Here is a 12,875-nt window from a genome sequence, read left to right as displayed (position 1 = left end):
AGTCGCCAGCATTGTGTATAACCTGTTGCCAGCGATATGGAAGTCGTAGGGTATTCTTAGCAGTGCCAGTTGTGTTGACAGTTCGAGCGGCGCGGTCTATTGCCTGACGAATTGGTAGCAGTTCTAAAGCGAATGCCGTAAAGTGTATGCTTCAGTTGAGAAATCGAGTTGAACTCACTATGACTTAAGTCAGGGGAGTGCAGTAGGGGGTATAGCACTAAGCAGCCCCATCAGTCCAACAAATCAGTAACAGCTGTAAGTAGGCTGTTAGGTTTTTTTTTATTGGTAACGCCACATAGCGCTCTGTATGAAAAATCACTGGCTGTGCTATGTGCAGTCAGTGCCTGGTTGGCATTGTTGTACAACTTTACACATCGGTACCATGTTTCTCTAACACAGAATTACACAGCTATCTGACTATTTAACAGAGAAACAAACATTTTTTTACTACGCCAGTGACACATGTTTACCCAATTACATAGTTGGATAACTTCACACTTATGAAATTGTATTTTGTATGTACTTTGTGAAATGTTCTTATTTTTTCGGAACCATTGTGATACTATGAGTGCTTTGAATGATGTATTTAGTATGGGATCATGATTTTTAAAGTACGTTTGAGGCAGATGACACTTTTGACATGAGCAGAGAATTTTTTTTAGGTTTTGAAATTATTGGTGGAAGCTACGACGATTTTGAGAGTTGACTGAGGTGTTATGATGTTATTATTACGATGACTATGTGTATTATGCTGTTTACTTATGTTTATGATCAATAAGCTAATGCTATATGAGTTATTTGATTATGCTACGTATCTGTTATGATGAAATATTGAAGAAGTGTCGACGAATAAGGTAAGGAATAATGAGTAGTGGTTAGGGACTCTGGTTTGTGAAAAAGGTTTTTGGAAACCAAGAATCGTACTTTAAGGGTTATGAAATGTATATAAATGCGTGAATGTATTACAATGCCGATGAAAATTTTTTGGACGCTGTTATATCAATAGGATTTTGTTTCTACAGATGTGTAACGCAAATTCTTGACCTGTGAATTTTTTTATATGAGACTGCCACTGTAGCGGAAACTGGTGTCGTAAATATTTCGGTAAGACAGTTAAGTGACCACCTGCACGTAATGCGTCGTTGGCACCCAGCTGCGTAACAGCCACCTGACAAAAGAAAGCCATTAGGTGAAAAAAAAGGAGGCCATTATCCTCGCTACTGAGATTCCTTTGCAGAAACCATCGCAAAAACGACACGCTCATTACTTGGAAAGATACTTTCTTACATCTGCACACCTGATAATGAAGAGCGTCTTTCTACGAGAGTTGAGAGAATTTGTACTAACTTATGAAATGTCACATGACTATTGAATGATATTTTTATGCTTTGTCTTTCATAGTTGCTTATTTCATTTGATATCTGGTTTCCAGCTGTGTTGCAGCATTGGTTTTATACAATAAAATTAAATGCATTTGCTAATGCGAACACTTTCTGTCAACAGATCTATTAAATAATCATTTTACGATCCTCATTCTTCGAAAAAGGAGCAGTTGGAAAGGAAAGAACAATAAGAAGGGTTTATTAACAGTTACTGCATACTTAATTTTCTTTTCAACTACTTGGTAATATCTTTTGTAGAATTAGTTTTGTGGTGCACCACTTAATTGACATAGATATTAATATGTGAATAGACATTTCCCTTTTCTGCATTGTTGTCTTTACTGTAATTTTTTTCTGCTTCAGCTATGTCATGTTTAGATATAATTTATTGCATTTGCTGCTGCTGTTTGCCAGGCATAGTGCTACTGAATTTGACTTTGTATTACTCTGTTAAGACAGTTTTTCTACGGATTTATTTTTCTTGTTTGTTGCACAGTGCCTTATATTATATTATTGCAACTGCTTTGCCAATTACCATTTTTTTGTCATTGTTGTTTCTGTTAATTGTTTTGTGCTGCTGCATTGCGTCGTCCCTTAGTTTAGCATATGAGCTCAGTAGATTTAAGTTAGCTTAAGAGGGGGTAGCCTATATAAAAGAATGAGTTGCGATGAATTGGAAGAAATGCACTGAGAGGTTATACGAAAAATGTACAGAAAGCAGGTATAGGTAGGATTTTCTTGGGAATAAATGATGAGGTAAGATACAGGAAAATAAATGATGAGATAAGAAATATGTGAACATGTAAATACAGAGAGCATGCTTGGATAGGATTTTTTTGGTGGAAACAAATGTTGAAATAACACGAAAGATCTATGGAATGAAGTTTTGGGTTTGACTGCAGTACCAAATGTTACACTGAAAACAAACCCTGTCCTTTCCTTTTGTGTTATCCCACTATGTGTTTGTGTACCCTTGTGTATTTGTTTTTTTATGTCCCTGTGTACATTTTCATAGAATAGAAGCTACATTCACTATGATGAGGAATACTGTTATTCTCAAATATAATTTGTATTAATAATATGTTATTCACTTTGTAAAGATGTTTAGCCATTATTAGTTCTGTTTTGTTTTAATGCTCATGTGTGAAATTGATGTTTCTAAAGTTATTCTGATCTTTTATGTATTTACTTATGTCGTAATTCCTGTAACACTGATGTATATATTTATTTCTATTCTTTTGTAAAGCCCCTATTACTACAAATGTTATCTGTATTATTATGTTTTAATGATGTCTTTTGTACCTTTGTTATTGTATTCTTATGTTAGTAAATTGTAATTGACATCAGTTCATCAAATTAAGTAAATTGTAAGTTACATTTCACTGCACACGTTTATGTTGATCATAGTATATGGACAATATGTGAGAAGTAGGGACTGATAGTGTTTGCATGTGTGTTAATAATTCAGCAAGGGACGGGATAACAGCACTGCTTGTTCTAAGGATAATTCCAGAAATTTGTGAGTGCACAAATGGTGGTTTATGGATATGCTATATTCTCCGCAAGACTCTTCGATGGTGATTGTGCACCTGCACAGTCGCAACGGATGGCTGCTGGCCATCTCTACAAGGACTGAAGTGGGTCTGCACCTTCGATGGCCAACCAATACCATTATTTCTACAAGGACTGCAGTGGGTCTGCACCTGTGATGACCCACCACTACCATACTCTCTACCAGGACTACAGTGGGTCTACTCTGTGGCGACCTACCTACCAATATTCTTCAAAACTTCGATGACTCTGCTGTGGGTTTGCTCTGTTGTGGCCCATTACCTGTCAGCATGTCAAGAGTCAGCACTGTCTTTCCGTTGGAAGGACAACACTATTTCTTCAAGACTGCATGGAAATCCACTACTTCCGTGAGCATTTTCTTTTACTGCTCAGACATTGAGCAAAAACACTCCTATCTTACTGTGATGAACGATCAGGACTGTCTTTATGGACTGTGAGAAAATTTTAGCTTTTGACCAACATTGTATCGATAATTGTGTGCATTTCATTTCTTTGTTATTGTAATTATGAAAAAAATTTTCAAATCTTTATTGGCCACTGCCTAAAACAATTTGCAAATTTTTTTGTGGGGAGCATGGGGGCTATGTAAGTAGGCTGCTTAGGTTTTTTTATTGGTGACGCCACATAGCGCTCTGTATAAAAAATCACTGGCTGTGCTGTGTGCAGTCAGTGGCTGGTTGGCATTGTTGTAATACTCGCCATTGTAGTGTTGGGCAGCTGGATTTTAACAGCGCGTAGCGTTGCGCAATTGGAGGTGACCCGCCAGCAGTGATGGATGTGAGGAGAGAGATGGCGGAGTTTTGAAATTTGTAAGACTGGATGTCATGAACTGCTATATATATTATGACTATTAAGGTAAATACATTGTTTGCTCTCTATTAAAATCTTTCATTTGCTAACTATGCCTATCAGTAGTTAGTGCCTTCCATAGTTTGAATCTTTTATTTAGCTGGCAGTAGTGGCGCTCTCTGTATTGCAGTAGTTTGAGTAACGAAGATTTTTGTGAGGTAAGTGATTTGTGAAACGTATAGGTTAATTTAGTGAGGGTCATTCTTTTGTAGGGATTTTTGAAAATCAGATTGCGTTGCGCTAAAGAAATTTTGTCTGTCAGTTTAAGCACAATCTTGCACAATTTTTCTAAGGGGACGTTTCACAGCTTGCACTGTACGCGCTTGAGCATCGTCCTGCAAAATGATGGTCATGTCCTGCAAAAAGTGTCATTACTTCTGTCTATATGTTGCTCATTTTTGGAGCACAACCTACGACCAGCTTAGAGACAGAAGTGATGACACTCTACATCTTCACGACCACTCTGCAATTCACACGTAAGTGCCTGGCAGAAGGTTCATCGAACCACTTTTGCTATAGTTCTCTATCTTTCTACTCTCGAACAGCGTGCGTGAAAACCAAACAGTTAAATATTTCCGAGCGAGCTCTGCAGGACATGTATGTATAATATCTGACGTACATCCAGCCTGTAGTTTTCTGTCCGAATAGAAAAATTAGTCAAGCCGAGTGCAATGCTCTAATGCTATGTAGGTAGGTGTCAACAAAATATTTTCGCATTCGGAGGAGACGGTTGGTGATTTAAATTTCGAGAAAAATCTCGCTGCAACCAGAAACAGCTTTAATTTAAGGATTGTTATCCCAACTTGCATATCGTATCCGTGACACTCTCTCCCCTGTTTGACAATAACACAAAAGGATCTGCCATACACTGAACTTTTTCGATGTCCTCCATAAGTTCTGTCTTGTAATGATCCCACACTGCACGGGAGTACTGTAGCAGATGACGGACTAGCGTAATTTAGGGAGTCTCTTTAGTAGGCATTTTGCATGTTCTAAGTGTTCTGCCAATAAAATGCTGTCCCTCGTTTCCCCTCCCTACAACGTTATCTATAGCAAAGTTCCAATTTAAGTTGTATTTGTAGCTCCAAGGTATTCAGCTGAATTGACAGGCTTTAGAGTTGTGTGCTGCACTGTGTAATCCAAATTTAACTGATTCCTTGTCGTACTCATGTGGATGACATCACACTTTTATGTAATTTTGGTCTTCTAATGACTCTACTAGACGGTAGATGAAAGCACCATCTTCAAACAGTCTAAGATGGCATCTCAGTTCGTCTTCTAAATCGCCTACACAAATTAGAAACGGGAGAGGGGCCATAACACCAGATATCACTTCTACACTCCTGGAAATAGAAAAAAGAACACATTGACACCGGTGTGTCAGACCCACCATACTTACTCCGGACACTGCTAGAGGGCTGTACAAGCAATGATCACACGCACGGCACAGCGGACACACCAGGAACCGCGGTGTTGCCCGTCGAATGGCGCTAGCTGCGCAGCATTTGTGCACCGCCGCCGTCAGTGTCAGCCAGTTTGCCGTGGCACACAGAGTTCCATCGCAGTCTTTAACACTGGTAGCATGCCGTGACAGCGTGGACGTGAACCGTATGTGCAGTTGACGGACTTTGAGCGAGGGCGTATAGTGGGCATGCGGGAGGCCGGGTGGACTTACCGCCGAATTGATCAACAAGTGGGGCCTGAGGTCTCCACAGTACATCGATGTTGTCGCCAGTGGTCGGCGGAAGGTGCACGTGCCCGTCGACCTGGGACCGGACCGCAGCGACGCATGGATGCACGCCAAGACTGTAGGATCCTACACAGTGCCGTAGGGGACCGCACCGCCACTTCCCAGCAAATTAGGGACACTGTTGCTCCTGGGGTATCGGCGAGGACCATTCGCAACCGTTTCCATGAAGCTGGGCTACGGTCCTGCACACCGTTAGGCCGTCTTCCGCTCACGCCCCAACATCGTGCAGCCCGCCTCCAGTGGTGTCGCGACAGGCGTGAATGGAGGGACAAATGGAGACGTGTCGTCTTCAGCGATAAGAGTCGCTTCTGCCTTGGTGCCAATGATGGTCGTATGCGTGTTTGGCGCCGTGCAGGTGAGCACCACAATCAGGACTGCATACGACCGAGGCACACAGGGCCAACACCCGGCATCATGGTGTGGGGAGCGATCTCCTACACTGGCCGTACACCTCTGGTGATCGTCGAGGGGACACTGAATAGTGCACGGTACATCCAAACCGTCATCGAACCCATCGTTCTACCATTCCTAGACCGGCAAGGGGACTTGCTGTTCCAACAGGACAATTCACGTCCACGTGTATCCCGTGCCACCCAACGTGCTCTAGAAGGTGTAAGTCAACTACCCTGGCCAGCACGTCGTCTCACGCGGTCTGCACGTCCAGCACGAACGCTGGTCCAACTGAGGCGCCAGGTGGAAATGGCATGGCAAGCCGTTCCACAGGACTACATCCAGCATCTCTACGATCGTCTCCATGGGAGAATAGCAGCCTGCATTGTTGCGAAAGGTGAATATACACTGCACTAGTGCCGACATTGTGCATGCTCTGTTGCCTGTGTCTATGTGTCTGTGGTTCTGTCAGTGTGATCATGTGATGAAATCTGACCCCAGGAATGTGTCAATAAAGTTTCCCCTTCCTGGGACAATGAATTCACGGTGTTCTTATTTCAATTACCAGGAGTGTATTTTACTCGATGACTTTCCGTTAGTTACTACGAAATGTGATGGTTCAGACAGGAAATCACGAATCCAGTCGCAGAACTGGATGATGAGCTATATGCACGCAGTATTATGAGAACCGCTAGTGCACGAAGGATTAGAAGCCGCTAGTGGAGAACCATCGCTTCGTGGTCTTCCACTTTTTGCCGTCAAGGAGGTCGCCACGAAAGTACTCCCTTTGGCCGTCTGTCTCCCCCATTATTTTGACATGCTCCAACCATCTTAGCTGAGTTTCTTCTAATCTATCCGTAATACTATAACGGGTCTGCGTCCTTTCTCTGATTTCCTCAGTTCTTAAGCCCTCAAGTCGGAAAATTCTACCAGTTCTTCTTGTCCGCTTCATTTCTAAAGCTCTAAGTATCTTTCCACTTCTTCCTCTGCGTTCTCAACACTCATTCCCACAATATCTTACTGGTTCCACGATGAATCTGTATAATCTCATTTTGGCCTATAAACTCATTTTTGACGATCAGAGAACAGTATTAAACTTTGGCTCGCCGCCCGTTCCTGCCTGATCCTTTGCTGGATATCTCTGTCACAATCTTCACAAACTTTAATTTGATGTTCACCATTGTTCAAGTTATATCTATCATCTCTGCAACTAAGATATACCTTTCTGTCACTGTCAGTTTTCAAACCCACTTGTTGTTTTCTTCCTACAACCTTCTAAGCCCGTAACGTATATCCTCTTCATCACTTGCTGCAACAACATTATAACAGGGAGAGAAAGGTTCCAAATGGCTTATTCCAGGAGGATAACGCATGATGCCATAGTGGCATTTCTGCCCCCACACGCCTTGAGACATATACGGAACCCTGACTGCCCAGTCCGGTCCACGATTTCTCGCCCATACAACATGTCTCGGACGCAATGGGTATTCACACAAGTCAGCAATATTACTGAACCAACAAAGCATGTGTTTCGAACATGGCAGGAAATTCATCGAGCTGTTCGGAGACTCTCTGCTGCCGTGTTACAAAGAAAACTCACACCCGCCAGTGTCGCACCTTGCACTGAAATGGTTGACAAAGTCCGAAAGCAATTATTTAATATGTCACGCGATTAAAATCTCCACAATGTGTAACTATTTGCTCCCATGCTACGAGGAATAGTCGTGACCGTCCGATTTGAATCTTATACTGAAATACCCGTCATATGATTAACATGTCAATAACGTATAATGAATTTCGCACTGGTATCGATGTTTTAAGTGTTTCCATTTCCCTCAGTGTCTCATCATACGATGCAGTTCGCCACGTTTACGTAACTTGTACTCAGAACAGTTTCAAACGTTTTGCCTGTCAGTGTTTAAAGCAAGATCACTGCCATGCACAATGTATGATTTTTTTCTTTTTTATGGCATCCCACGTTGTTCCTTCGATCTCACTGTCAAATGCCTGTGTATAATTTACTACATTTTTTAAAAATGCAACCCAATAGTCTCAAAAGTAAGTCATGAAAGAATCTGCGACCTCTCGCTACCTGATACGTGTGGGCACATGGTTCGAAAACAGGAGGTGAGTTATTTTAGAATTTTTTCGAGAGATGCCTGATTTCATAAGTCCATCAGCAATCTCCCGCGTCAGCTATGAAGTGGTTACCCCACAACTACATTGTCGACTTACATCGCTCTAATCAGTAGTATGGTGGCAGCCTCTAGTCGTTTCTACGCATTATGGTTTTCAGTGACACGCATCCAAGTCGATGTTGTTTTCTAATAGCGTCTGGCCGCCGCCCATTATCTTGGCTTGTCACTCGGAATTCACAAAGGAACGTCCATGTTCCATCAGTTTTCTGTTCACCTGGCTATACTTCCCGCCTACCTAGGTGAGAGAAAGTGATATGAATACTTGATTGTTCGTCGATTATAATGATAAGAATCAACATTTATTGATTTACCGATATAGGGAACGTTTCAAAGATTGCAACCAGAATATTGACTGGTTTGACTTTTAATTCTGACACTTTTTTAAAAAAACAACTTCTTTCTATGCAAGTCATTCCTACTACACAGATTATCGTGTAACTCAAAAGGCTCTCTCAGTAGAATCTCCATACTATTTTCCACTGCGATCCATCAGTTTTCACTCCTGCAAAGTGTTACATCAGAATGCTCATAATCGCGTTATATTCATTTTGTGAACACCGTATGTCGATTTAATCTGTTGGATACGAATAGAGATGAAAAGATTTGTCCTGATACATAAAGTACTAAATTCTACTATCTGTAGTCACTGAGTTGCCTGTCATTATCTTTAAAAACGTTTGGGTCCAGCTTTAAACAAAACATATTTCTCTCTCTCTCTCTCTCTCTCTCTCTCTCTTCCTCTCTGTCTCTCTCCCTCTTCCTGGCCCCGTCCCTGCACGCACGACCACACAAACACACACACACACACACACACACACACACACAATCGTTTGTTTATGATTAGCTACTGTGTCAGCAGCATCCTTTAATTTACGGTCTTTGAACTTGTTATTACACAGTACAAAAGCAACATATGACCACTAATAAGTGTTTACATTGCTATTTATCGTTCAATGAAAGGATTCAGTTCACACATAATATTCGGATTCACGTACTGTAGTAATTTTCCCTTCATTTTGTACTTCCGTAAACATATCGAAAATACCTTTTGTTATTCATTAACTTTAGCTTAATTAACCAGATGATACAGTTATGATATACGAGTCGTCGGACTGTGAAATGGTGTTGTAACAAATTAAAAACTGTACGCCGATAATATATACAAAGCCTCCTTTCTCTTTTCAAATAAATTGAATACAAAAAATATTTGACTTCAATAAAATGTCCTGAAATATGCTTCTTTTATACAAAATATTTACCAAAGAATAATTACTAACGCCGTCTGACGCCTTCTGTACTCGAGACGGTGTCGCGCCTGTTGGCTACTGTTGCCCAGGAACTCCCTATTTGCCTGTGTTGGCGGCTTTTTGTGTCCTCCTTTCTCATCTGTCATGGATTATTTAGCTTCCAAAGTAGCAGAATTCCTTAAATTCGTCTGCTTCCTAATCATTAATTTTGATGTTAAACTTATCGCTATTCTTATTTCTGCTACTTATTACTTATATCTTTTTCTGCTCTATTCTCAGTCCATATTCTGTATTCATTTGACTATTCATTAGCCGTCCGGGGTGGTTATATAATGCAGGTGCCACAACATAAAAACGGGAACATATTGGCAAAAACGTCTGGTACAAATAAAAACAAACGTATGTGACATACACTGGATAATTGTGTCATAAAATGGTCACTAAAAGCGGTCGTTACATGCACGGGCACCATTATCTGAAGCCATATTGTCTAATTTGCTAAGCCAGCCGGAGTGGCCGAGTGGTTCTAGGCGCCACAGTCTGGAACCCCGCGACCGCTACGGTCGCAGGTTCGAATCTTGCACCGGGCAGGGATGTGTGATGTCCTTAGGTTACATAGGTTTAAGTTGTTCCAAGTTCTAGGGGACTGATGACCTTAGAAGTTAACTTCCATAGTGCTCAGAGCCATTTGAACAATTTTTTGACTGTTCATTCCGTTCTATAGATCCTGTAATTATTCACTTTCACTGGTCATCAGTGCATATTATTGTTGATATCGTTTCATCTTAAATTTAATCCCACTCTTGAATCTTCTTTATTTCCTTCATCACTTCTTATGGATAAATTTTTTACATTATAGGTGAAAGACTGCTTCCTTGTCTTAAACCCTTTTTAACGCGAGCCCTCGATTCTACATCTTCCCCTTTTATTGCTTGGAATCTAAAAAATGAAAACCTGGACAATTTATTTATTTTTTCAAAGCGAGTTTCGATAATTTATTCTTATCCTCAAGTTTTTTTGCTGTTTGCATGTGTGATAGTCAGCCTTTCTTGCTCCGTACTTTTCTTTCTGAGGTTACTTCACTCGGAAAAATCTTACAAATAAATCTTGAAATGTTTTTATATGCTAATGTTACAGATATTATACCTCTTACATGATTTGCTTTTATTATTAAAACATGATACGGAGATATTATAACAGTGTCGGCTCACAACCGTTACTATTCCTGAGGGTTAAATTATTCAGGTAAAGTTGTCAATAATAAAATTTATTATACCATTATTGACTACTGAAATATCAATTACGTTTCTATTTTGTTGTAGATATTGAGTAGATCCTATGGGGTACTGTTTGTCCTATGTAGTTTTAGATTTTATTTTGTATGTTTGTAAGCTGAAAAACAAAAATACTACCACTAACATCCGGAAATAAAAAACACTCCAATATTCACTTGCCCGCTTTTGCGATTTAAGTATAACCTCAAAAAGACAATTACAGTGCAAGAGACTCAGAAAATTACATACGTAAACATCACAAAAATATGTATGTAAGCAAATAGACATAAAAATGAGAATAAATTCCAGAAACGCGCTGTGATAAGCATGAAAAAATAAGTAAATCGTGCAGTTTTTCACTGCTTAAATTACGAGTCACACAGTTGCAGGCTTCCCAGAAACATTGGCTATGATGAAGGAAATTAACTTATTGTTGCCTCTTGATTCTTGTACATATTTTTTACAGCGTGGACGAGAAGTCTCCGTACCTCTCTAAGCCCTGTTTAGTATCAAACGTTATTATGCAGGCTAGTAGCTATGTTATTCCTTATCGGTTGTTGTAGTTCACGTTTACAATTTTTTTTTCATTCACAGCCGCAATCGAGTTTTAGTTTGTTGCCGTGGTAGATGTGAGCGGTCATTCATACACTATTAAGGAAGGCTCAGCGGCGAGTGTGTGGGTTCACGAATGACAACACTCAACGCAAACAATGAGGCAGATTATGGGAGCACTCCCGGAACGATTTAATAAGGCTCCACCGCGAAAGTCAATATCTCTGATTGAGAAACAAGCGCCTTTGCTTTTACCTTGTTGAAGACTGACAGCGGGGTGGAACGAAGGAGACACGAGAAGAAACATGCGTCTGAGGCTCCGGTTCTCCCATGAAGTCAACAGGCAAACGTGCTTCGGAACTGGGTATACCGAGGACAACAGTGCAAGACACATGAAAAAATGTCTTAAGGTCATACCTTTTCCATCAATGTTCGTAAACGAGTTATCGGATACAGACCGAAGCACGTTTTAACATGCCGTACTGTGATAACTCAGTTTCCAAGTGTAGTGAACTGTGCCAAGGTTATCTTTTCAGATGAATGTGCCACTTATCGAAGCTCACGTGACATTCTTTGTGAACATGAAGTCCATGAATGGCTGCAAATGATCTTCAAGTAGCCGAAAGTAACCACTTCTAGTCAATGATCAGTTCATATGGACCAGAGAACCCAGTCAATTCAATGCAAACCATTCTGGAGCCACAACCAGCTGGCACAGTCCCTTGTTCACAACTTGGGTCCACGCCTTCGCGGGGTCTGCGCCACGCTCGAACCCTATCATAACCTCTTACCGCCGGCCGGGGTGACCGCGTGGATCTGTTTAAGTAGTTCTAAGTTTTAGGGGACTGATGACCTCAGAAGTTAAGTCCCATAGTGCTCAGAGCTATTTGAACCATAACCACTTACCAACTGAAATCGAAACTCATATGACGGGTCCACGTTTATCCAGGCATTTAGGGTCCAACCGATACGGTCACGAGCCGAGGAGAGGCGCTGCAGGTGATGTAATATAAGCAAAGGCACTCGCGTCGGTCGTCTGGTGCCACAGCCTATTAACATTCAATTTGGCCCCAATGTCCTAACGGATACGTTCGCCGTACGTCCCACATTGATTTCTACTGTTGTTTCATGCCGTGCTGCTTGTCTGTTAGCACTGACTACGCAGATGCCACTGCTCTCGGTCGTTGCGAGGGTCATCGGCCACTGCGTTGTCCGTGGTAAGAGGTAATGCTTGATATTTGGTATTCTCAGCACAGCACACTCTTTGCACTGTGGATCTCGGAACACTAAAGGTCCTAACGACTCCCGAAACTGAATGTCCTCTGCGTCTATCTCCAATTACCATTCCGTCCAAGACTGTTAATTTCCATCGTGCGGCCGTAATTATGTCGGACACCTTTTCACATTAATCACCCGTGTACTAAAGACAGCGGTGCCAATGGAGTGTCACCGAGCGAGGTAGCGCAGTGGGTAGTCCTCTAATGCTTTCGGGAGGACGACAGGTCAATCCCGCGCACGGGCATCCGGATTTAGGTTTTCCTTGATTTCCGTAAATCGCTTGAGGCAAATGCTTGTATGGTTTCTTCGAAAGGAGACGGACAATTTCCTCCTCTATCCCTCCCTAATCCAAGCTTGTGCTCCGTCTCTAGTGACCTCTTTCT

This window comes from Schistocerca gregaria, chromosome 4 (assembly GCF_023897955.1).
Source record: "Schistocerca gregaria isolate iqSchGreg1 chromosome 4, iqSchGreg1.2, whole genome shotgun sequence".
NCBI classification, from domain to species: Eukaryota; Metazoa; Arthropoda; class Insecta; order Orthoptera; family Acrididae; genus Schistocerca; species Schistocerca gregaria.
The sequence above is the reverse complement of the archived record's forward strand: the minus strand, read 5'-3'. Positions refer to the sequence as shown.